Raw genomic sequence first — 22,552 nt, forward strand, 5'->3', positions numbered from 1 at the left:
TGTGTGTGTGTGTGTGTGTGTGTGTGTGTGTGTGTGTGTGTGTGTGTGTGTTATGTACTACTGCAGCTTTGAGTCCAAGACAAATTTCCTGAAAAAGGGCAATAAAGTATACTCTAACTCCACTCTAAACTCTGGACAAAAGGACTTAGCCTACTGGCATTGTACATACATCTTAATGCCAAGGAATAAAATCTGGGTTGTACTTTTTGTCCAACATAGTGACTATGGCAAAAAAAAAAAAAAAAAAAAAAAAAAAACCTTTTTTTTAAATTACACAATATATTAAGAATTTGAAATAAGAATTAAGAAACCAAAAACCATAAATCCAGTCAACATGCCATGTACTGTAACACTTATTTAGCAATATAACCACCCTTCTTATAATGGATAAAAACATCTTCCATTAGTTTTGGACTGTTTCATGCACATAACTTGTGTGCCATCGACAAACCCCCCCCCCCAACCAATAAGGAAGAAGAGAACGAACTGAGAAAGACGAGATGTTATCATAGAAGGAATACATCGTAATTTTTCTTTATTTGGTGGTTCTGTTTTGTTGTTATTAAAGTGAGTGTTTGACCCGTAGATTGTAGACAGTGGAGTTTCCATTTCTACCGTGTAATTCACAATGGCGAATGTTAAAACCTCTGTTCACTCGGATTTGCTGCAACGCAGGAGAGAAAAGAAAACACAGAACACACAAGAGTTACAGGTAAGAGTGAAAAAAACTTTAATTGATTAATTTTATATGGACCTCAGAGAACATTATTACAAATAAAAATAAATTATATATAATATAATATAATATAATATAATATAATATAATATAATATAATATAATAATTGTATATATATATATATTACTATTACTCGATCTTCTTCTCCATTTGGAGATAATGGCTCACATGGTTTGATGGAGTCTAAGAATTTTTTTTATGTCAATTAGTTACCCTTTTCATGATGATATTTCTTAACAACTTTAACATGTTTTAGGGAAGGAATACAATTCATTTTAAATTGTTCATTTGGGTATATTTTTTTACTGCATTAAAGCTATAATGGATTTTGTTGAGAAAACTGATCACACTTGAAGTTTGCGCCAATACAAAAATACATTTGTCCTCCTTTCAAATGATGGATCAAAGGACTCTTGATTAATTCACTTTGCCATCAATAATGCATTTTTATATAGATGGATGGTGGTAATTTTAGTCATTTTGTCTTCTTGAATACTCAACAGATAAATTAAACAAACACAGGTGTGTGTTTAATTGTTGGCCTATGTACACACGTGTCAGATGGTCATTTCTGGCTGTTGCATCATGTCTTTCTGTTGTTTTAGTGTTCTGCCTCAGGCACATTGCATTTTAAGATGTTTTCAAGCTGAAAGGAGTTTGTTTTTGAAAACCATGTTTGAGATTCCGGTTTTCTGTTACATTCCATTGATCTATTTTTCTATAATTGCTCTCTGGTGAATTTTAAGGGGTCATCAGGGCCGGCGCGTCCATATAGGCGAACTAGGCAATTGCCTAGAGCGGCACTTTTGTAAGGGCGGCAAAATGTGTGCCAACCGGGATGAACAATTCACAAAATAGGCTATATGATTCGCTGAGCTGCCGCTGCCCCGCCCCGCCCCCTGCTCTCACGAGTCATGACTGAGTGATGGGAAGTTCAGGGGTGCGTTCTCCGAAACTACCTTAACGCTACGTCGTTCTCAGGGGCGGACTTTACCATTAGGCAAAGGTCGGCAATTGCCTTGGGCCCCGAGCTACCTAGGGGCCCCCAAAATGCCCCATTAACTTATGCTTAAGTTTTTTTTTTTTTTACTTTTCGCAAATTATATATTTCTAAAACTCCATTTGCAAAAATGGCATCAAATCATTAGTCGCAGAAAGGAGGGGGCCCCCCACCTCACTACATTGGACTATTCCATTATCTTACGCATCTGCGAAAGTGACAAGCCTGTATTGCGACAAAAAACTGACAGAGAAAAAGAAGTGATTGACAGAGTGTAAGGAGTAGTAGAGTAAAAATGAAGCGAAGCTACCCAAGCGGTGCTGAAAAAAGGAGGACAAATTGCCGAATAAGGTAACAAACTTGTTTTGTGATGCCCGCTGACAATGACAACAACGCTAACGATACAGGAACTACACAAACAGAGCAAGATGAGTCTAAACGTGAAAATGAAAAGTTTCGAAGTTACCCAAGAGTCTCAAATAAAAGAAAAAAAAGACTCAGATACTGTAAGTATTTAGGAAAGCTGCTAACGATGACAAACTTTTTTATGGCTAGGAGGAACAACAAACGTCCAACGCACAGAAAAATCGTGAAGCAAAACAGAGCAGTTTAAATTACTTATGATATGAAAAATCTCAGCTCTCGGTTTCTGTCAATTCTATTACGAAATTCAAACAATAAATACCCTTTGGAGCTTGTAATGTGACGTGACCGATCCCTAGAGGCACGTGAACTGATCATCTTCGGTAATAACTTACCAAAATGTAGTATATTCCTTATTCATAATATCGACCAATCAGTGTTTTTCAACCGTGGAAAGAGGTAAAACAGCTGGAGAACAATCGTCACAAAACGTTACCTCAGGAAAGCCATTTAATTACCATAATATAGGCTATAGCATGTTAGTTGACTAGAAAAATAAGATATAAAGAGTATTTAGCTAAATATGTGTAGCCTACTATATTACTTATTTAGTATATTGTTTACTAAAACGCATTATGTTCATAGTTTTTTTTTCTTGAGAAAAATTAACGTCTATCTTGTGTACCTAATATGTATCTAAATGAGCCAGTATTGAATCAAATCACAAGAATTGAATCGAAATTTGTCAAGCAAAAATAAAATAAAAACAGAGCTTACCAGAAATTGTACCATGTAAACATTGTGACGTTTCTGTTTAGGTGTGAATAAGAATAAGTGTATGCAAGGTTTAAAGGGGAAGCTTTATTTCTCCTCTCCAACCTTTACCTGCCATTCAGGTGCAGTGTGTGATTTTTAGACGTCACAATATGTCGATCTTCATAGAAGGGGGTTCCCGCGGTTATGTAGGCCTAGATATAAATGACTCATTCTAAGGTAATAAGAACATAACGGTTCATTAAGTAAGGTTTTTATGCACTGAAAACATAGTTATATATTGCATTTATGTCAATAGATCCTCAGAAATATGACACATTGCACCTTTAAAGATCGGATGGGGGGCCCATACATACCTTCGCCTTGGGCCCCCAATTTGCTAAATCCGCCACTGGTCGTTCTTAAGTTGTACCTTAAGAAGTACCTTATCGTTAATACGTGGTTTCCGAAACCTTCTTAGTTAAGTATACCTTCTGTAAGTCATACGTTCGTAAGGTTGGTCTGGAGCGCTCTTAGCTATACCTTATCGCTGTTGACGGTTCATACCGCTAGTGGCCACCACTACGCAAAAAGCTTTTTTAATTAATCGCAGTTTAATTACACATAGAAAATTTTATATGAACATTTAATATAAAATCTGATTTAGTATTAAAATTACATTTTTACTTTACTTAAAAAATTTACACATAAAATACTTATGTTGTTATAGCCTACACCCAGTGTATGGAAGTGTTTTCATTAATAAAGTTTCCATACACTAATGGTTGTTAGCTTTTTTTAATTAGGCTACTATCCTAAGGCACATCAGCTGGCGAACCATTTGACAGAAAAGGCTTAGGAGCAGGGCCGGAGTGGGGCCACTTTTCAGCCCGGGAGTTTCAGGCCAAGACCGGCCCACTTTTTCCATGGTGTAATTCCAAATTAGCACTTTTTCCAAATTGGATAAATGAAGCAACAGTTCAACTCTTACTATTGTGAGTTTGTATTAATACCATGGTTCAACAAATAATGTAAAGGTTAAATAATAATTCACTTAGACTTTATAAGAAGCAATTGCGACTTTATTTCACACAATTCTGACTTTATATCTTGCAATTCTGACTTTATAACACGCAATTGCGACTTTATTTCACGCAATTCGGATTTTATATCTCGCAATTCTGACTTTATAACACGCAAGTACGAGTGCGACTTTATTTCACGCATTTCTGACTTTATATCTCGCAATTCTGAGAAATAAAGTCAGAATTGCGAGATGTAAACTCGCAATTGTGAGATAAAAAGTCGCAATTATCTTTTAAAATGTTTTATTCTGTGACTTCCATACCTCCTGGCCTCTTCCTCCCATCCATCCTCCCTGACGTGGACCGTTACGGTAGGGCCGGCCCAGCTATCGGTAGGCGCCGGCGGTGCCGCGGTAGCCTACCTGAGAAAACGTTTTGGAAAAGACGGGCTGGACCCAACCAACTCTATAGGAGGGGAGGGGAGAACTCCCTCACATGGTACAATCCATGCAGAGGCTGCGCGCTGCGGTGTCAGAATGTGGAACGTGTGTAGCCTAATGTAACTAACGTGACAAATGTGAAAAAAAAACCCGATTTACCCACCCCGGGCCTGCTTAGGAGTCTATATAAAGAAAGATGAGTTTACACAAACTTTATAGCTATGGCAGCGAGACAGCGAGTACTTGTTTTAAATCAAAGACGGCGCCGTCCGCGGAGCCAGTTAGTGTATGTCAACTACATGGCTGGTGGATAATCAGCATACGTTGTGGAGAACATTAACACACTTATGGCCGTGAGGGTTTGGGATTGCACACTTGCTAAATTATAAACACATACTCATATTTATTTCTGCGTACATACACTGTAAAAAAAAAAAACGTAAAAAAACGGTATTATTCCGGCAGCTGGGGCGCCAAAAAATTACCGTAAAATAACAGCAAAAAACAATCACGTTAAAATACAGTAATTTTCCATAATTAAATAACAGATTGTATCTTTAATATTACATTAAATCTCATGTAATTATTGGGATTTTTTATGTTTAAAAAAGGCATATACACCTTTAAAAACAATTAAATTACCTATAAATACAGTTAAACACTGCTATAATACAGAAAAGTGCCACTATTATTTGAGTTTTATAATATATTATTATGTAAAAATTTTGTTTATTTAATAAATATTTAATGTAATAAAGTGATATATCACCCACAAAAAAAATTTGATTTAACTTTAAAAAAAAGTCAAAATACTTTTGTAAAACAGATAATAAGCTTTTTTTTTTTACAACAATCTACCCTTAATTTTAGATCATATCAAGGTTTTTTTTTACAAGTTTTTACATGGAACTTTACATATAAATCCCATGTATTTAATTGATTTTTAATGTGGAAAAAAAGCATACTCTGCCATAAATACAATGAATTTAGGTACAATTACAGCAATCTACCATTCATTTTAGAATTCTTTATATGTAATTTTACATAAAGATAATGTATATTTAATTAATCTTCAATGTTAAATAAGCATACTTTGCCATAAAAACAATGGATTCGCCTTTAAAAAGAAAAGCAAATACTGTTATTAAACAAGTATGTGTGAGTACAATTAGAGCAATCTACCATTAATTTTAGAGCATATTAAGTATAATTACTTTTTGTAGGAAATTTTACATAGAAATAATGTATATTTAATTTATACAACATTGGCTACAATGGATTTACCTTTGTTTTAAATGTCCAAAGAAATAATTTTGTCAAATATCATAACACTATGATAATGATAACTAAACGTATATTTATACACATTCAACCTGCAAATGTAATGGACAAATTAAAAAATATCAAGCTATAACAGTACTTAAATGACAAATGATTTAGCTTAACAATAAGAACCAGAACACACTAACTACTGTTCAACATTATTTTATTCTGTTGACCAACAGATCAGAATAGAAAACAGTTGCTGCTCTAGCAACATACTTGCTTACATAGCTTAACGGCATAGCTACATACTGCTAGCAGTCCAACAATTGGCTGCTTGTAGGCGAAAGTTCAAGAACAGTTTACAATAGGTTCAGCCAATATTCACAGTGAAATAAAAACACTTGAAACAAAAAAAACAAGCAATACAATTTAAAAGTCTGTCTGGTACTTCAGATAAGATAAAAGTCAATCTAGGTGCAGTGTAATGCTTGCTTCCACTGTTATTGCAGTAACTTAACTGAAGGTACTGAGTTTATCCACTATAAACTAATAACTATAATAACTTTGTCCAGTACTGTGAACCAATTCTATACTTAAAATATGGTTACAATGTGTACCCAGTATTCATCTGGGTCGCAGTGGTACTATCTGACAACAATTAAAGAACACTCAAGAATACAGTAGTGAGAACAACATGAACTGTGCATGAGAAAGAACTAGGGACATTCGATTGCAATAGTCTCCCTTCTGAAAAGTGTTTTTTTTTTTTTTTACTCCCTCCATTCATGGTCCGATATTTTTGTTATCAGGGAAAGAACCTTCGGACTGACCGCCAGCTGCCTTTTGGTAGAATTCTTCTCCACTTTCGATCCCTTGTCTGGGTTGATCTTAAAAAGGCATCTGTCAAGTGAAAGACATCAAACAATTTTAGTAATAAAATGTGGACTCCTGCAAAATGTACCTTATATCTTGACATGAAGACGAATCAGGAATAAATTGGAAAACATACTGTATGTACGCAGTGTTTCCCACAGAATTAGATTCTATTTGCGGTGGTGTGGTGTTTGGGGACCGGGGTGGGGATTAAGTTAAATATATCATATATATATATATATATATATCATATATTTTTAGTGACAAGTACACATTTCCATTGCCAACACTTAGTGTCAGATACCTTAAAGGGATAGTTCACCCAAAAATGAAAATTCTATCATCGTTTACTCACCCTCAAGTTGTTCCAAACCTGTATGAGTTTCTTTGTTCTGCTGAACACAAAGGAAGATATTTGGAAGAATGACAGAATCAAACAGATCTCGGTCCCCATTGACTACCATAGTAGGAAAAAATATATACTATGGTAGTCAATGGGGACCGAGATCTGTTTGGTTACAAACACTCTTCCAAATATCTTCCTTTGTGTTCAGCAGAACAAAGAAACTCATACAGGTTTGGAACAACTTGAGGGTGAGTAAACGATGATAGAATTTTCATTTTTGGGTGAACTATCCCTTTAAAGACATTGCTATGCCATTGCTACACTTTCTATGCTATGACTGCTCCACAGACTTCTTGTTGCAAATTTTTCTCACACACAAACCTGGACCTGGAGATGGACACACACACACACACACACACACACACACACACACACACACACACACACACACACACACACACACACACACACACACACACACACACACACACACACACACACACACACACACACACACCTGGAGATTGAGGTGGACAAAAACCAACACACACCAACCTGAACCTGGATATAATAATATTATAATGTCTAGTCTGGTGGTGGCTGTGATATAAACCTACCAACGTCCGTTGCCATGATTTTTGGAATGACTGATCGCGAGAGGAAAAAAATGATGTTTTAGTCGCATAACATCGGTTAATGGAAACGCCGTCATTTCGCAATAGTAGTTTATCGATATTTAGAAGAAAAAAAAACACAAAAGTTTTGTGCGAATCTGTAATGGAAACGCGACAGCGCTTAACATAGACTAACCCAAGTGTGAGATATGTATCGTCTACGGTAATATCTTAATTATTGTTTTAACAATGAGCAGACATTATCGAGTATGTTACTTCACTCACTTTTTCAAAAACTATATTTAAAAAAAAATCCTCCATGCAGCACGCATGTAGCTGCTGAAAATTCCTCACTGAAGTAAGAAACTTGTGCAAAAACAGCAGCAGGAGATAAAACACAGACAGTATCAGCATATAGATGGGAACAAAAGTGCAGTGTAGTTTTTATGTCCTGGCATTATACACAAGCAGTTTAGAACACAGCCAATTGTGTTCTAAACTGCTCGACTTTGAATAAAAATAAACTGACGGCTGTGCCCTGAACGTCGTTCAGTGACAAATGCTGTAACGTAACGATATATCAAAAATATATTGATATTGAATTAGTGTCCAACTGAAAAAAAATGTTAAGGCATAATTCCACTGCTGTATGTACTTTCACATATCAATCCAAGACGTGAGGCAGACTGTAAAGTATAGCACAATATGCGCTGTGCTGGCACACTGTGTGTGGCTTTTCACACAGGCACTGTTCCACCTCTGTTACTATCAACCATTTCCTGCTCAGATCTGACCCGCCCTTTCCATATATTTCACACAGCACAGCGTGGAGGCATATTGGCACAATACTGGGCACTGTAACTTAAAGAAATATAATATAAAGTGGCTTAATGTGGACTTGCTGCTGTGCTGCTGAGGCACACAAGGCCCACACACACAGCTGTTGCATCATATACATCTCAACTGAAACTAGAGGGGAGGAGGCACAAGCTATACTATCGGACTATCGCCTCTTGAGATAAAAAGTAGAATAACCACACAGAATGTGTCGGGGTTAAGCTTGTTAGCATGCTGTTAATGATGTCATGTCTTTGTCATGACACATAGTACCTTTTAAGAAGTCTATTAAAAGGATACTTCACCGTCTTTTCATATTAAACTATGTTATTCCCTTAACTAAGACGAGTTGATACATGCCTCTCTCGTCTCAGTGCGTGCACTCAATCGCTCTGGCGCGCGGCGAAATTTTGTTCACTCAGTTCATTCAATATGGGCCAAGCAGAGAAGCTACCAAACACCTCCACGTTTTCCCTATTTAAATACAGTTACTCGCGTAGTGCAACTCGACCTAGGACGGTGACACAAAACAAAACGTTGCGCTTTTCTAAGTGTGTAAAATGGATAACTATGTTGTATGGCGGAATACCACAGCAAGTGCTTGTAAGCACTTCGACTTGGCGCAGTAATATCTTCACTCGAGAAAAATCCTCTCACCGGCCCCCGCTCCCTCTAGTGAAGATATTACTGCGCCAGGTCGAAGTGCTCATAAGCACTTGCTGTGGTATTCCGCCATACAACATAGTTATCCATTTTACACACTTAGAAAAGCGCAACGTTTTGTTTTGTGTCACCGTCCTAGGTCGAGTTGCACTACGCGAGTAACTGTATTTAAATAGGGAAAACGTGGAGGTGTTTGGTAGCTTCTCTGCTTGGCCCATATTGAATGAACTGAGTGAACAAAATTTCGCCGCGCGCCAGAGCGATTTAGTGCACGCACTGAGACGAGAGAGGCATGTATCAACTCGTCTTAGTTAAGGGAATAACATAGTTTAATATGAAAAGACAGTGGAGTATCCCTTTAATACACTCTCTACGGTTGAGAAAATGTAGTGAAAAAGACAGCAAGGGAAAGTTGTGAAATCCTGTCCTGTGCAAGGCTCTTTTATTAAATTGGGTAACTATTTTTTCTAGTCATTCTATATCTGTTTGGATATTTAAAATGGACGTCTGAAGAAATGCGAAAAATGGACAGAATATCATAATGCAAAGTCACCACCGAAAACTTTGATGTCAGAGACATTTGAGTATTATTACTAAGAACATGTACTCCACTGACCCTGTGCTGTGTTCTTTATACCAAAAATCAATAAAACTTTTTTTTTTTTAAATGACTTTTTTCTCACCTCTGCAAGAACTCCAATGTTGCTCCTTGGCCTTCTGGGTAAGATATGTTCAGGCAGTAGTACGTGGCAAACATCAATACAAGAGCATCAGTGAAGGCATTGATGTGACCATTCACAATGGTCTGGTCCACAGAAAGCATGAAGTACTCTGCTGCCAATGGAGAATTTCCTGTTGTAAACACACAAAAGACAGGCAGGGGATCTGTATTTTTGTGACAAACTGTGCTCAAAGACCATAAAGTCCAGTAATTATTCAATACGTTTGTAAAGTTAAATTATATTTAACTAAAACACACGAAACATGAAAAAAACATCCATCACACAATTGGTAGGGGTGGAAATCACCAGACAAACAATACGATATTATCATTACGTATAAATCTGGGGTAGGTAATGTTGCAGAAGTCAACTAAGATCTCTTCAGTTGATTAGGCATGTTTTATGCTTTTTTCATGCTGAATGACTTATTTCCAAGAAACGTGCGTGCACATCTCTGGTAAACACGAATTAAAGTGGTGCTTTTGCATGACTCTTTGCGGAGAAACTCGATTAAATCAACTAATCGATTAGTCGATACAACTGAATGATTATTTGTTGACCTTGAATTTCTTCAATCGAGGACAGCTCTACTTCACAGGTAAAGGAAGAAGGCAAAAAAGAATAACTACACCTTTAATAACCAATAGTAAATTATAATAATAATATAATAACATAACTATGTCAGAAAAAGAAAATATTCAAACTTACCACACACAACAATGCATGGCGTACTTGGAAGTTCCGCACAGTTCACTTCAGAGGGCAGGATTGTTTGATCCAGTTTATGGAACATCTGGGCCCGTATTCATAAAGAATCTTAATGCAAAAAGTAGCTCCTAGTGACAAAATTCTAAGAAAATTCTTAGAAATGTGGGCGTTTACTCTTAAAATTAAAGAAAAAATCCTAGTAAAGAAAAAAGTCATTCAGAAAGCATCTTAACCCTTAAAAGAGGTCTTAAGGTCAAAATTGTTAGGAGCACGGATGAGGACTTTTAAGAGGCTTAAGAGTTTCTTTAGCAGAGGAGAAAATGGCATAAATACGAAGAGGGAGAAGAAATGTGTTGCAGACAATGAATAACAGTGAGTTAATAAGACGCTATAGATTAGATCGTGCAGGGATCATGTTTGTGACTGATCTTATTAGAGACACGCTAACATCTCCAACACAGCACAGAAATGCCATAGCGCCAGAAATGAAAGTAGCCTAGTCACTACATTACGATATTTGGCAACTGGGAAAATTCCATGTTTGATACATTAAAACCAACATTCAAACCACCACTTAAATAGACATACCAGCAATCAGTGTAATTGGAAAGAGTGGAACAATTTTTATCATTCTAAGCCAATCAAATACCTTATAGGAAATTAGCAGCATGGTAAAAAAAAAAAAAGAAAAAAAAAAAGGATTTATATATGTAATGTGTGTGTGAACGGTCAAATAGGAAAAATTACGCATGTAATTTCAAAGTGAAGGCTTAGAATAGACCCTATACTTAAAATCACTTCTTTTTTTTTTTTTTCTTGGACAACCAACCAATCACAGTCTTCAAAAGATTGTGTCATACATAGCAACGGGGTCAACCCCGCCTCCTTACAAAGATGAAAGTTTTTGTCTTTTCCTTATTCAGAGTTGCTCTCAGATCGGTCCCGAATCGCTTTTAAGCTAAGACTCCTACGTAAAAGTTTTTAAGCTAAATTAAGAGTTTTCTTAGAGGATTCTTAGAATCTTTATGAATACGGGCCCAGGTCTTCTTCCTCATTGAAATATCTAACAAGTAGTTGAAGAAACCCAGCAGCACTGACATCTGCAACATTCTTGCTTGATGCTTCCATTTCTCTGAAGATGGTCTCCATCTTCCCTGTCTTGTCACTGGTCTTGAGGTATGAAATAACCCTGGCATATTTGTTTTCCATGGCTTTGTTATCAATGTCCATGCCTTGAAATGAGTCTTCATGCCAGTTATTTCAAATAAATATGGCCAATCATTTATCAAATCAGAGGTCTCAATTCCATTGATAATGTCTTTTCTCTGAGTGAAGAAGGTGGTCCTCATCATTTTCTCAATACATTTCGTGTCACGGCATCTTTCTTTGTACATTTTCTTTAACTGTTCTTGTGCTTGCTTCTGGGATTCCAGTGTTTCATCAGTTGGTAGACGCATTGGTTGCCAATTAATGCATCCATAGGTGTCTAGTCTTCTCTTCCTGGGTGGGGTATCCTCTCCTTCACTGGTGCTAATAAGTTGTCTTTTTAAGGAAAGTGGAGTGCTTCCTCTCTTCAAGTTATCCACCCTGCTGAGCATCTGTTTTGTGAGTGAGTCATATCCACTGCCCACAATTTCACCTTCAATGACATCAGTGAATGCCACAGGATACACCTTTGCCATCTTTCTTGCGATCTCACTGAGGTGTTTCTTCGCGGGTGTTGGGCATATTGTTAAGATTTCACTGATAATCAGCCGTATCATTTCAAGTCTGTCACTCTTTGTTGGTCGCTTCCCTTCTTCTAATTTTCTGATGAGCTCAGATGGCAACTTCTTCCATGGAATTTCAAAATTGAAATGCCAGCTGTTGTCAGACGGTCGACGAGGTGTGCAACCTATACTTGAACTAGATGTTGACCTTGGTGAATTTGAACTTGCTGAGCTGTAGCCACCTGAAAGGTTACAGATGAAAATATGATGATACAACATGCACTGCAAAGCCAAACAATTTCATACCAATTTTTGGGGGCTTAGTTTGTTTTTTAAACAATCACAGTAAATTACACAAAATTATGTTCTGTTTAGTTATGTAGTGGAGCAACACAGACATGGTGCCCTTTTATTTTTAGAATAGTTAATGGCCATATGTAGAGAAGATACATACTTGCCAAATAGTGAAACTTCAGACAAGACTAATGATAAGTGCAAAGACCAAAAAAGTCACATTCTATGCAATAGGCATGGACTCACCAGAAGGGAACATCTCATCAGGCTGTGTATGAGGACTGTCACAGGACTGTTGGTTGCTGGGAAGACTGTCCAACGCATCTCTTTGGCCTTAAAGGACACACAATAGTGGAGTTATGTCTTGTTTATTTTTTTTGCCACAGTAACAACATAAACCTTTATTTGGAGATAATAAGAACACCAGAAAAAGCATATATGCTTTTTATATATATATATTAGCATATATCTAATGTTCTTAATATTAAAAGTTGCATTAAGTACAAACACATACTTGTGGTTTTAAAATGGGAAATAAGTTTCCTTGCTTCCACTGGCTTCAGGACATGAAGAAGGTCACTTTCTTGAATGTAGTTCAAGTCTTCAAGGTCGTGAACTCCTAATTCTTGAAGAGCCTCGAGCAAAGGGTCAAGTTCCCTTAGTTTTGGGAGTGTTGAGGTAAGGAAAGAGGAAAGAGCACTCTGTGTATCCATAACTATACAGGAGAGAAAAGACACATTGATAGTTTTCTTTACTCTGTATCAACAACGCTGTGTTTCAGTGAAATGACTCTTGTCCCAAAAAGCTTGTACTCAGGCAATGGATAATAATCCAGATTGAGCTCTCCTTTCATACACTTCATGGTCTGCCTTGCCTCTTTCACTTCATAAAGTCCAAACTCCGCTAAATATGACACATTATGAGGTGTAACAATAAAGTACACATGCTTCTCCTCCTTCACCAGTATAAGCTGAATTTGTCCGAATTCGGTTGACTCACCGTGGCTCAGACAAAGAAAGAACCCCTTTCTGTATTGAGTGCCTTTCCACTGTACCTCTGTACTTGCCACAACATTGGTTTCCTTGACCAAAGTTTCTCCTACAGCAGTGCGCACTGCATTGCTGTACAGTTCAGCATGGAAAGGAGTGGAGTTCTTCACCACCAATGAAGGTGCAAAAAAAGAGCCTGCATGTAAGTAGGCTTGTAGTAGCTGGTGGTTTCTGGCAAGTGTTTGACATACATTTTTGAAATTTTGTGTTCTTCGCACACATCTTTTGAAGTATGAATGCTTGCTTTCGAACCTCATTGTCCACAACCGCATGAGAGGGCCAAATTTCAGTATCAGTGCAGGGTAGTGAGTGAGGTAATGGTGCTTTGGTTTCAATTTGTGCGCAGGAAACATTTCTTTCCTTGCCTCTAGATAGTCACGTATCTGAACATTGAGCAGAGCAATCTGTGGTGCTGATATTTTAGGGGCACAAATTAATTCCACTACCTCTTTCAGTTGGACAGTCAGCTGCCATACTGGATTCTCTGTATCTGTGATCCTATCCCCGATTATAAGAGGGAGAAGTCTCAGCAAAGACCAGTTTTCTGCTGCCTGGCCACCTAGTTTTACACCCTTTTCAGAAACTTCTGAGGGTGTAGAATTACCATCAGATCCCTGATAGCCAAACTGCCTAATCCTACAATTAAGTTGGGAATATGTGAAGAATTTCTTCACCTTGACAAAATAGTTGATGTAAATGGCAAGGTCGTATGCCACAACACCCTCAAACAAATCATGGCCAATACAGGGTGGGAGGCCTGGCTGGCAGACATGGAAAAAAGCCAGAGAGTTAAAGATCGAGTCAAATTTCAAACCTCTGACTTCACTTACATCATCATTGTGCAGCTCTTGTATAGTGTCTAGGGATGGGTATCGTTAAGGTTTTAACGGTATTACTACTCTTACCGATACTCCTTATCGATCCGGTACTTTAACGGTATTCTTATCGGTTCTTTTTGTTATTTTTTTAAAAAAGGGGAAAAATTATTTAGAACATAATTAATATTGCTTTATATTCTGAAACGTTAAATATATAAAAGCAATGCTTTAACAAAACAAATAAAACATGTATGTTATGTAGAAGGGTGCAGGGTTTTGTGTTTAGGACACCAAAAACAAAGTACAAACACATGGTAAAAAAAAAAAAAAAAAGAAAGAAAAGTAGGCCTATACAATAAAACAAATATACAAATTATATACCCAGTGCTTTAATTTCAGTAATGTCTACTGAGATTACTGTTCAGGAGTAATATGGGCTAAAAAGACATCTAATAAAGTCAGATGTAAAATAACACTGCATAGTTTATCATAGATAGATTAAAGCTTATAAAAGCCAAAATTATTCATTCAAGAGCTGCGCTGATTTTCTCTTTGCCTTTTGTTGTTTGATTCACATTAATGGAGCAATCGTCAGCAGGATTATTAGACTGCTGCCTCTTTAAGACCAAATGCAGATCTAATCATTATGACGCATCATTTTCTCAAAACTATTTACGCCCATTTAAGACATAAACTGTATTTAAGTGAATAAACTGTTTACGTGAATCTCCAAGAAGGCCATTTTGACATATTTGTGTGTAAATTTGATTGTTTAGATGTGCACACGAAGCCCAAAATATAGCCTACGTTGCTGCTTGTCTCGTTGCGGTGTGTTTCAGAGCGTGCGCCGCCTTTGGAACAGCGTCTATTGCGTAAATTTTGGTACTTTTAATAGCCTTTTATTATCAAACGCGTCCCGCAGTTTAGCATCAGTATAGACTATATTTTACAACAATCACCGATCGTGCAGATTCTGACGTTACGTTTGGGTTTTAGGGAGAAATGACAGCGCACCGCTGTGAAGGGAAGTAAGTTGCGCTGGAGAGAATGTGGCTTTAGTTTTTAATGGTTATACCTCAAATATCATCTTTTTTTTATAATCATTGGAAGCCAAAATCTAAATCTAAAATAAAATTAGTTTAATATCAAACATCTAAAGTGTAACCGTTTGAATGTTTAGTTCTGTCCTCATCGTCACTCATTAAGCAGGGCTGTTGTGTTGCGCGCGCCGTGGCTCCGCGTGAAAGATCGCTTTCTCTCTCACACACACTCTCTCTCTTTAGCAAAAATGCATCACAGACAATAATGGTTCAATATTATTATATATAGAAGTGGCTGGCGAGATTAAATTAGCAAGATAATAATTTCTTAATAGCAATAATAAATGGCACGTGTACTTTCTTAATTTCTCCAGTACCGACAGCAGAACCGATAACGTCCGAGCTTATCGATCCATCGGTCTTCCATAATTCAGCACCGGGGCCCGTTTAATACCGGGTTTCGGTACCCATCCCTAATAGTGTCATTGTAGTCTTGTACTGTGCGGATGGATGCATTGTGTTCAAAGTCGTCTAGCTTATCTCTGGTAATGTGACAATACCGGCACAAATAGCGCGATGTACTGAAGTTTTCTGTGAAGCCACCGATATTATGCGAACCCAAGTTATCCCCAGCAATGCAATAGAGTGTTGCTTTCACAGTGTTTCCATGTATATTCAGACCATTTGTCTCCAGTTCTCTGAGATCTGATAACAATTGAGAGAACACTTTCTCATGGCCAAAATGCTTGAAATCAGCCTCTCGACACAAGAGCAAAAGCTGCATGTTATCAACGGCGGATCGATGAAAAGGATCAAAGTTTGCAAGAGTGAAGTAGACCCCAAGCATTTTGTGTTTTTTCTTTGCAGAGCCAATGGGATTAACCACCTCGAAAGCATCTTGATACAGTATCACCTTTAAAGTGAGACGTGACTCTGAAAACAGAGGATTGGATTTGAATACAGATCCATCACACACATCGTTAAAAATACGAGGTGCACTCTCATTCCCAGTTGTAGAACATTCTTCCCACACAGCAGGATCTTTTAACAGAGCTGTTAATGTATCTTTTATGGGAATGTACTGAGCATTTCGCTCTTTTCTGTTTTCATCAAACCCCAAAAAAACTGTCTGTGGATGCACATAGGCAAAATTCTCCTCAAAATACTGCTTTCTCTTGTACTCTGTAGAAAGTGCAGAGCTACAGGATGAATGCATATCTATGTCATCTAGGGTCGTCAAAACATCTTTAATTTCTGTCTCAGTTAGTTTAGTTTTTGCATGAAGAGATACTTTAAGTTGATTCTTTGTGTGTTGCTGGCAAACACCACTGAGACTATTAATTTCTTCTACAATCAACTGTATTGTAGAGGAGGGGATGAGGTGCTTTGCCTGCAACTTCATGTAAAACATGCATAGATTTCTCATGTATAAGCTCTTCATTTGTGCAGGATCCAGTGTAATCTCACCAGGCCCATCATCAACTGCCCCTTCATCTGACTGGCTTTCAACAACAGAAAACTGAGGCTCACTAGGAGCTGAAGGAAGACAGTATGCACCAGAGACATGAAGAGCTGTGGAATGTTTGTGCTTTCTAGATAGGTGGGACGTTAAAGATGATTTCACTGAAAAAGTCTTATCACAGTTTTTGAATGGGCATTGCACCTCCTCTCTTTTTGAAGCATGAGATTTCAGGTGACACAAAAGACCTTTCAGATCAATCAACTCTTTCTTACAGTGAGTAAGTTCACATTTAAATGGTCCCTGCAAAGTCTCACACTGTGACACAGAAGATGCCTGCTTATGATGACGGTAAACATGGCATTTAAATGCATTATAATTTCTAAAGTGAGACTTGCAACCTGTTATACAACATGCATACTGGTAATGAGCCTCATTTCTGTGTAGCTCTTGATGTTGAACATAACCTTTTAAGGTTTTCACAGAAACACCACACCTGTGACAAGTGTATTCTTGGACCATGGCAAAACACTCACCTCTTCAGATTATTTTGAGGTCAGCAAAATCTGTTGAGAGACAGAAAAAAACAATATTTGAGTGCATAGGCAATCTTAATTGAGAAAAAAAATACAAATAACTTATATTGGAACTATTGTGTGCAAGTAACGTTAGTTAAATATGTAAAACAGTTAACACTATCTCAACCTAACGTTACATTATAACGTACTAACGTTAGTGAGCCAACACTTCACTCATAACATTGGCACTGTTTAACGTTACACTAACACGTTAACGTCGACTTTCAGGTCACAACACAAGTTATAGAATTAGCACGTTTGCAAAGCTGGAGTAAAGTCAAAGATGGTAAATGATTAACAAGCTAACATTTATGCTAACTAAAGTTACCATGCTTGAGTTGGTAATGTTAACGTTAGTTATACAGTTTATATTTCGGGCTTACGTACCTTGTAGTTCTTGTTTACTTGCAGACTGTGAATGGTATCTTTTGCATCCTGAATATGGCACAACGCGTTGCACATAAAAGTCGCTCTCTTCCAAACTGTCTCAATCAAACACTATGAAAACATAAAAACAGCCGCGCTCCTCTCTGGCTCACAAATGTGTCTGTAACGGTCTCTCTGGGCTGTTTCGCGCTTTCTAACGTAACCCCTCCCACTCAAACGTTGCCGTTGTTCGTTAAAATTATTGGACGTTTCACCTATTTTTTTGCGTTTCACACGTTTAGTGTCACGTGTCCCAAAATCTCCTGCTCCTGACTTTGCAGTTTGCCAGTTTACACGTGATATGGGAAATAAACAAAGCCTGTAGTGTGAATGTAGTTTAACAGTTTTCTTTTCTTTTTTTCTTTTTTATTTTTTTTTATTTTATTTTTTAACACCACAACAGTGCTTGACTGATGCATCCATGTCCACATAATGCCCAAACAACAAACCAGCAGGGCTTGCCATCATATCAAGTCATATTGTCCCATCACAACTACCTTTCAAGAGTTGATGTTTTAATGAAAGTAATCATGCTATGTAGGAAAACAGGAAATACGTATGGAAATAATCTAGAAAATCAAGACCTGTATAAATTTGTTTCTGTCAGGTAAAAGTATCTCCATTTAATCAGAGCTACCAGAGCTTTGCGATAATAAGCAGTCAAGTCAGAGTTCAGAGGAAATGCCAGATGCAAAACACACTTCAAAAGTGCACAGAAATTGTACATAAATATATTTGACATTTTACTTATTTAGCTTACGCTTTTATCCAAAGTGACTTACAATTGTTATATATCAGAGGTCACATCTCTGGAGAAACTAGGTAACCCATTTTGTTCAGGGCATAATATCACAGTGAGATTTGAACCCAGGTCTCTCAGGGATCTTTCCCACGGCCCTATGTTCCCACATTTCTAAGAATCTTTTTATTTATTTATTTTTTATTTAGAAAATTAGGCCCTATGTTCCCACAACCATATGTTTCCACAGCCCTATGTTCACCAAAAGGTCGGGAGAAATCTGCCAGGAACTCTATGATCCCACATTTCTAGGACATTTTCAAAATTGAGTAGTGTTCATACATTTCCCTATAATTTCAGCAGCTAGTCTACACTACAGCTCGTCTACACTACAGCAGCTAGTCTACACTACAGCTAGTCTACACTACAGCAGCTAGTCTACACTACAGCTCGTCTACACTACAGCAGCTAGTCTACACTACAGCTCGTCTACACTACAGCAGCTAGTCTACACTACAGCTAGTCTACACTACAGCTAGTCTACACTACAGCAGCTAGTCTACACTACAGCTAGTCTACACTACAGCAGCTAGTCTACACTACAGCTAGTCTACACTACTACAGCTAGTCTACACTACAGCTAGTCTACACTACAGCTAGTCTACACTACAGCAGCTAGTCTACACTACAGCTCGTCTACACTACAGCAGCTAGTCTACACTACAGCTAGTCTACACTACAGCAGCTAGTCTACACTACAGCTCGTCTACACTACAGCAGCTAGTCTACACTACAGCTCGTCTACACTACAGCAGCTAGTCTACACTACAGCTAGTCTACACTACAGCTAGTCTACACTACAGCAGCTAGTCTACACTACAGCTAGTCTACACTACAGCAGCTAGTCTACACTACAGCTCGTCTACACTACAGCAGCTAGTCTACACTACAGCTAGTCTACACTACAGCTAGTCTACACTACAGCCTACAGCTAGTCTACACTACAGCAGCTAGTCTACACTACAGCTAGTCTACACTACAGCTAGTCTACACTACAGCAGCTAGTCTACACTACAGCTCGTCTACACTACAGCAGCTAGTCTACACTACAGCTAGTCTACACTACAGCTAGTCTACACTACAGCAGCTAGTCTACACTACAGCCTACAGCTAGTCTACACTACAGCAGCTAGTCTACACTACAGCTAGTCTACACTACAGCAGCTAGTCTACACTACAGCTAGTCTACACTACAGCAGCTAGTCTACACTACAGCTAGTCTACACTACAGCTAGTCTACACTACAGCTAGTCTACACTACAGCAGCTAGTCTACACTACAGCTAGTCTACACTACAGCTATTCTACACTGCAGCAGCTAGTCTACACTACAGCTAGTCTACACTGCAGCAGCTAGTCTACACTACAGCTAGTCTACACTACAGCAGCTAGTCTACACTACAGCTAGTCTACACTACAGCAGCTAGTCTACACTACAGCAGCTAGTCTACACTACAGCTATTCTACACTGCAGCAGCTAGTCTACACTACAGCTAGTCTACACTGCAGCAGCTAGTCTACACTACAGCTAGTCTACACTACAGCAGCTAGTCTACACTACAGCTATTCTACACTACAGCAGCTAGTCTACACTACAGCTATTCTACACTGCAGCAGCTAGTCTACACTACAGCTAGTCTACACTGCAGCAGCTAGTCTACACTACAGCTAGTCTACACTACAGCAGCTAGTCTACACTACAGCTAGTCTACACTGCAGCAGCTAGTCTACACTACAGCTAGTCTACACTACAGCAGCTAGTCTACACTACAGCTCGTCTACACTACAGCAGCTAGTCTACACTACAGCTCGTCTACACTACAGCAGCTAGTCTACACTACAGCTAGTCTACACTACAGCTAGTCTACACTACAGCAGCTAGTCTACACTACAGCTATTCTACACTACAGCAGCTAGTCTACACTACAGCTATTCTACACTACAGCAGCTAGTCTACACTACAGCTATTCTACACTGCAGCAGCTAGTCTACACTACAGCTAGTCTACACTGCAGCAGCTAGTCTACACTACAGCTAGTCTACACTACAGCAGCTAGTCTACACTACAGCTATTCTACACTGCAGCAGCTAGTCTACACTACAGCTAGTCTACACTGCAGCAGCTAGTCTACACTACAGCTAGTCTACACTACAGCAGCTAGTCTACGCTACAGCTATTCTACACTGCAGCAGCTAGTCTACACTACAGCTAGTCTACACTGCAGCAGCTAGTCTACACTGCAGCAGCTAGTCTACACTACAGCTAGTCTACACTGCAGCAGCTAGTCTACACTACAGCTAGTCTACACTACAGCAGCTAGTCTACACTACAGCTATTCTACACTGCAGCAGCTAGTCTACACTACAGCTAGTCTACACTGCAGCAGCTAGTCTACACTACAGCTAGTCTACACTACAGCAGCTAGTCTACACTACAGCTAGTCTACACTGCAGCAGCTAGTCTACACTACAGCTAGTCTACACTACAGCAGCTAGTCTACACTACAGCTAGTCTACACTACAGCAGCTAGTCTACACTACAGCTAGTCTACACTGCAGCAGCTAGTCTACACTACAGCTAGTCTACACTGCAGCAGCTAGTCTACACTACAGCTATTCTACACTACAGCAGCTAGTCTACACTACAGCTAGTCTACACTGCAGCAGCTAGTCTACACTACAGCTAGTCTACACTGCAGCAGCTAGTCTACACTACAGCTAGTCTACACTACAGCAGCTAGTCTACACTACAGCTAGTCTACACTACAGCTAGTCTACACTGCAGCAGCTAGTCTACACTACAGATAGTCTACACTACAGCAGCTAGTCTACACTACAGCTAGTCTACACTACAGCAGCTAGTCTACACTACAGCTAGTCTACACTGCAGCAGCTAGTCTACACTACAGCTAGTCTACACTGCAGCAGCTAGTCTACACTACAGCTAGTCTACACTGCAGCAGCTAGTCTACACTACAGCTAGTCTACACTACAGCAGCTAGTCTACACTACAGCTAGTCTACACTACAGCTATTCTACACTACAGCAGCTAGTCTACACTACAGCTAGTCTACACTGCAGCAGCTAGTCTACACTACAGCTAGTCTACACTACAGCAGCTAGTCTACACTACAGCTAGTCTACACTACAGCAGCTAGTCTACACTACAGCTATTCTACACTACAGCAGCTAGTCTACACTACAGCTATTCTACACTACAGCAGCTAGTCTACACTACAGCTAGTCTACACTACAGCAGCTAGTCTACACTACAGCTAGTCTACACTACAGCAGCTACCCAGATAGCCACTGGACGCTGTAACGGAACAGGGCCGCAACCGCAAAACGATAGAGCCGGGTCTGGCACGCATCCGCCTCACGGACTCGTTCCTGAGTCCAAACGCACATCGGGCCGAAGCCGTTTCTGGTCTGTTTTTAGGGGTTGTTGCGGATATGTGCCAGCGCCGATCCAGCACCGCCTGATCATCCCGTTACAGATGCGTAACGGGTGCGTGAAACGATTCCGCCTACCGGAGCTGTGCCGGATGTGTTACGATTCCACTTAAATCACCACTGGATTGTCCTTTTGCCTTATTTTCGGCATTTTTGTCAGTTAGGGTATCATAGTAACCTATGCTACCTAAGCATACATAAAGTTATTTTATAATAATGCTCTGTCTATCTACAGTAATTATCTTATATAGTTTTTCTGTGTAAAATAACTATGAAGTTATGTATAAAAATGCAATAAGTACATACATTCAAATATAAAGTTTGTATATTTAGTTTTAATTTTTGGTCAAAGTTGTGAAATTAGACCTGCAATCTCTAATTAAGTACTTAATAATAGCAAATGTACAGTGAATTTCTGTTAAATTAACTAAACATACAAGTACGGAATACCTGCACACTTACAGTATTCATTAAACAAACACTGAACATCAAGATACGTGAATGATAGGAAATACAAGCTTAGTATAGAATTTAGAACACGTAAAAATATCCACATTAAAAGGCAATTGCTGTATACCTTT

At 38.6% G+C, this 22,552-nt stretch overlaps 1 long non-coding RNA gene across 2 annotated transcripts; it reads right to left on the reverse strand.

The window, feature by feature from the left end:
• Nucleotides 1–4,750: 4,750 nt before the first annotated feature.
• LOC309492549 lies at nucleotides 4,751–18,939 on the reverse strand. 2 transcript variants are annotated; one of them, XR_014203570.1, is made up of 3 exons: nucleotides 17,253–18,927; nucleotides 9,601–9,769; nucleotides 4,751–6,484 (listed from the first exon to the last, which is right to left on the reverse strand). It is a non-coding gene; the product is annotated as an uncharacterized lncRNA (long non-coding RNA). The 2 variants fall into 2 exon arrangements; XR_014203571.1 differs by lacking the exons at nucleotides 4,751–6,484; nucleotides 9,601–9,769 and adding exons at nucleotides 11,599–12,683; nucleotides 12,865–13,065 and having other exon boundaries at nucleotides 17,253–18,939.
• Between the last annotated feature and the right edge of the window lie 3,613 nt (nucleotides 18,940–22,552).

The sequence above is a fragment of the Leuciscus leuciscus genome, assembly GCF_965113295.1.
Source record: "Leuciscus leuciscus genome assembly, chromosome: 2".
NCBI lineage: Eukaryota > Metazoa > Chordata > Actinopteri > Cypriniformes > Leuciscidae > Leuciscus > Leuciscus leuciscus.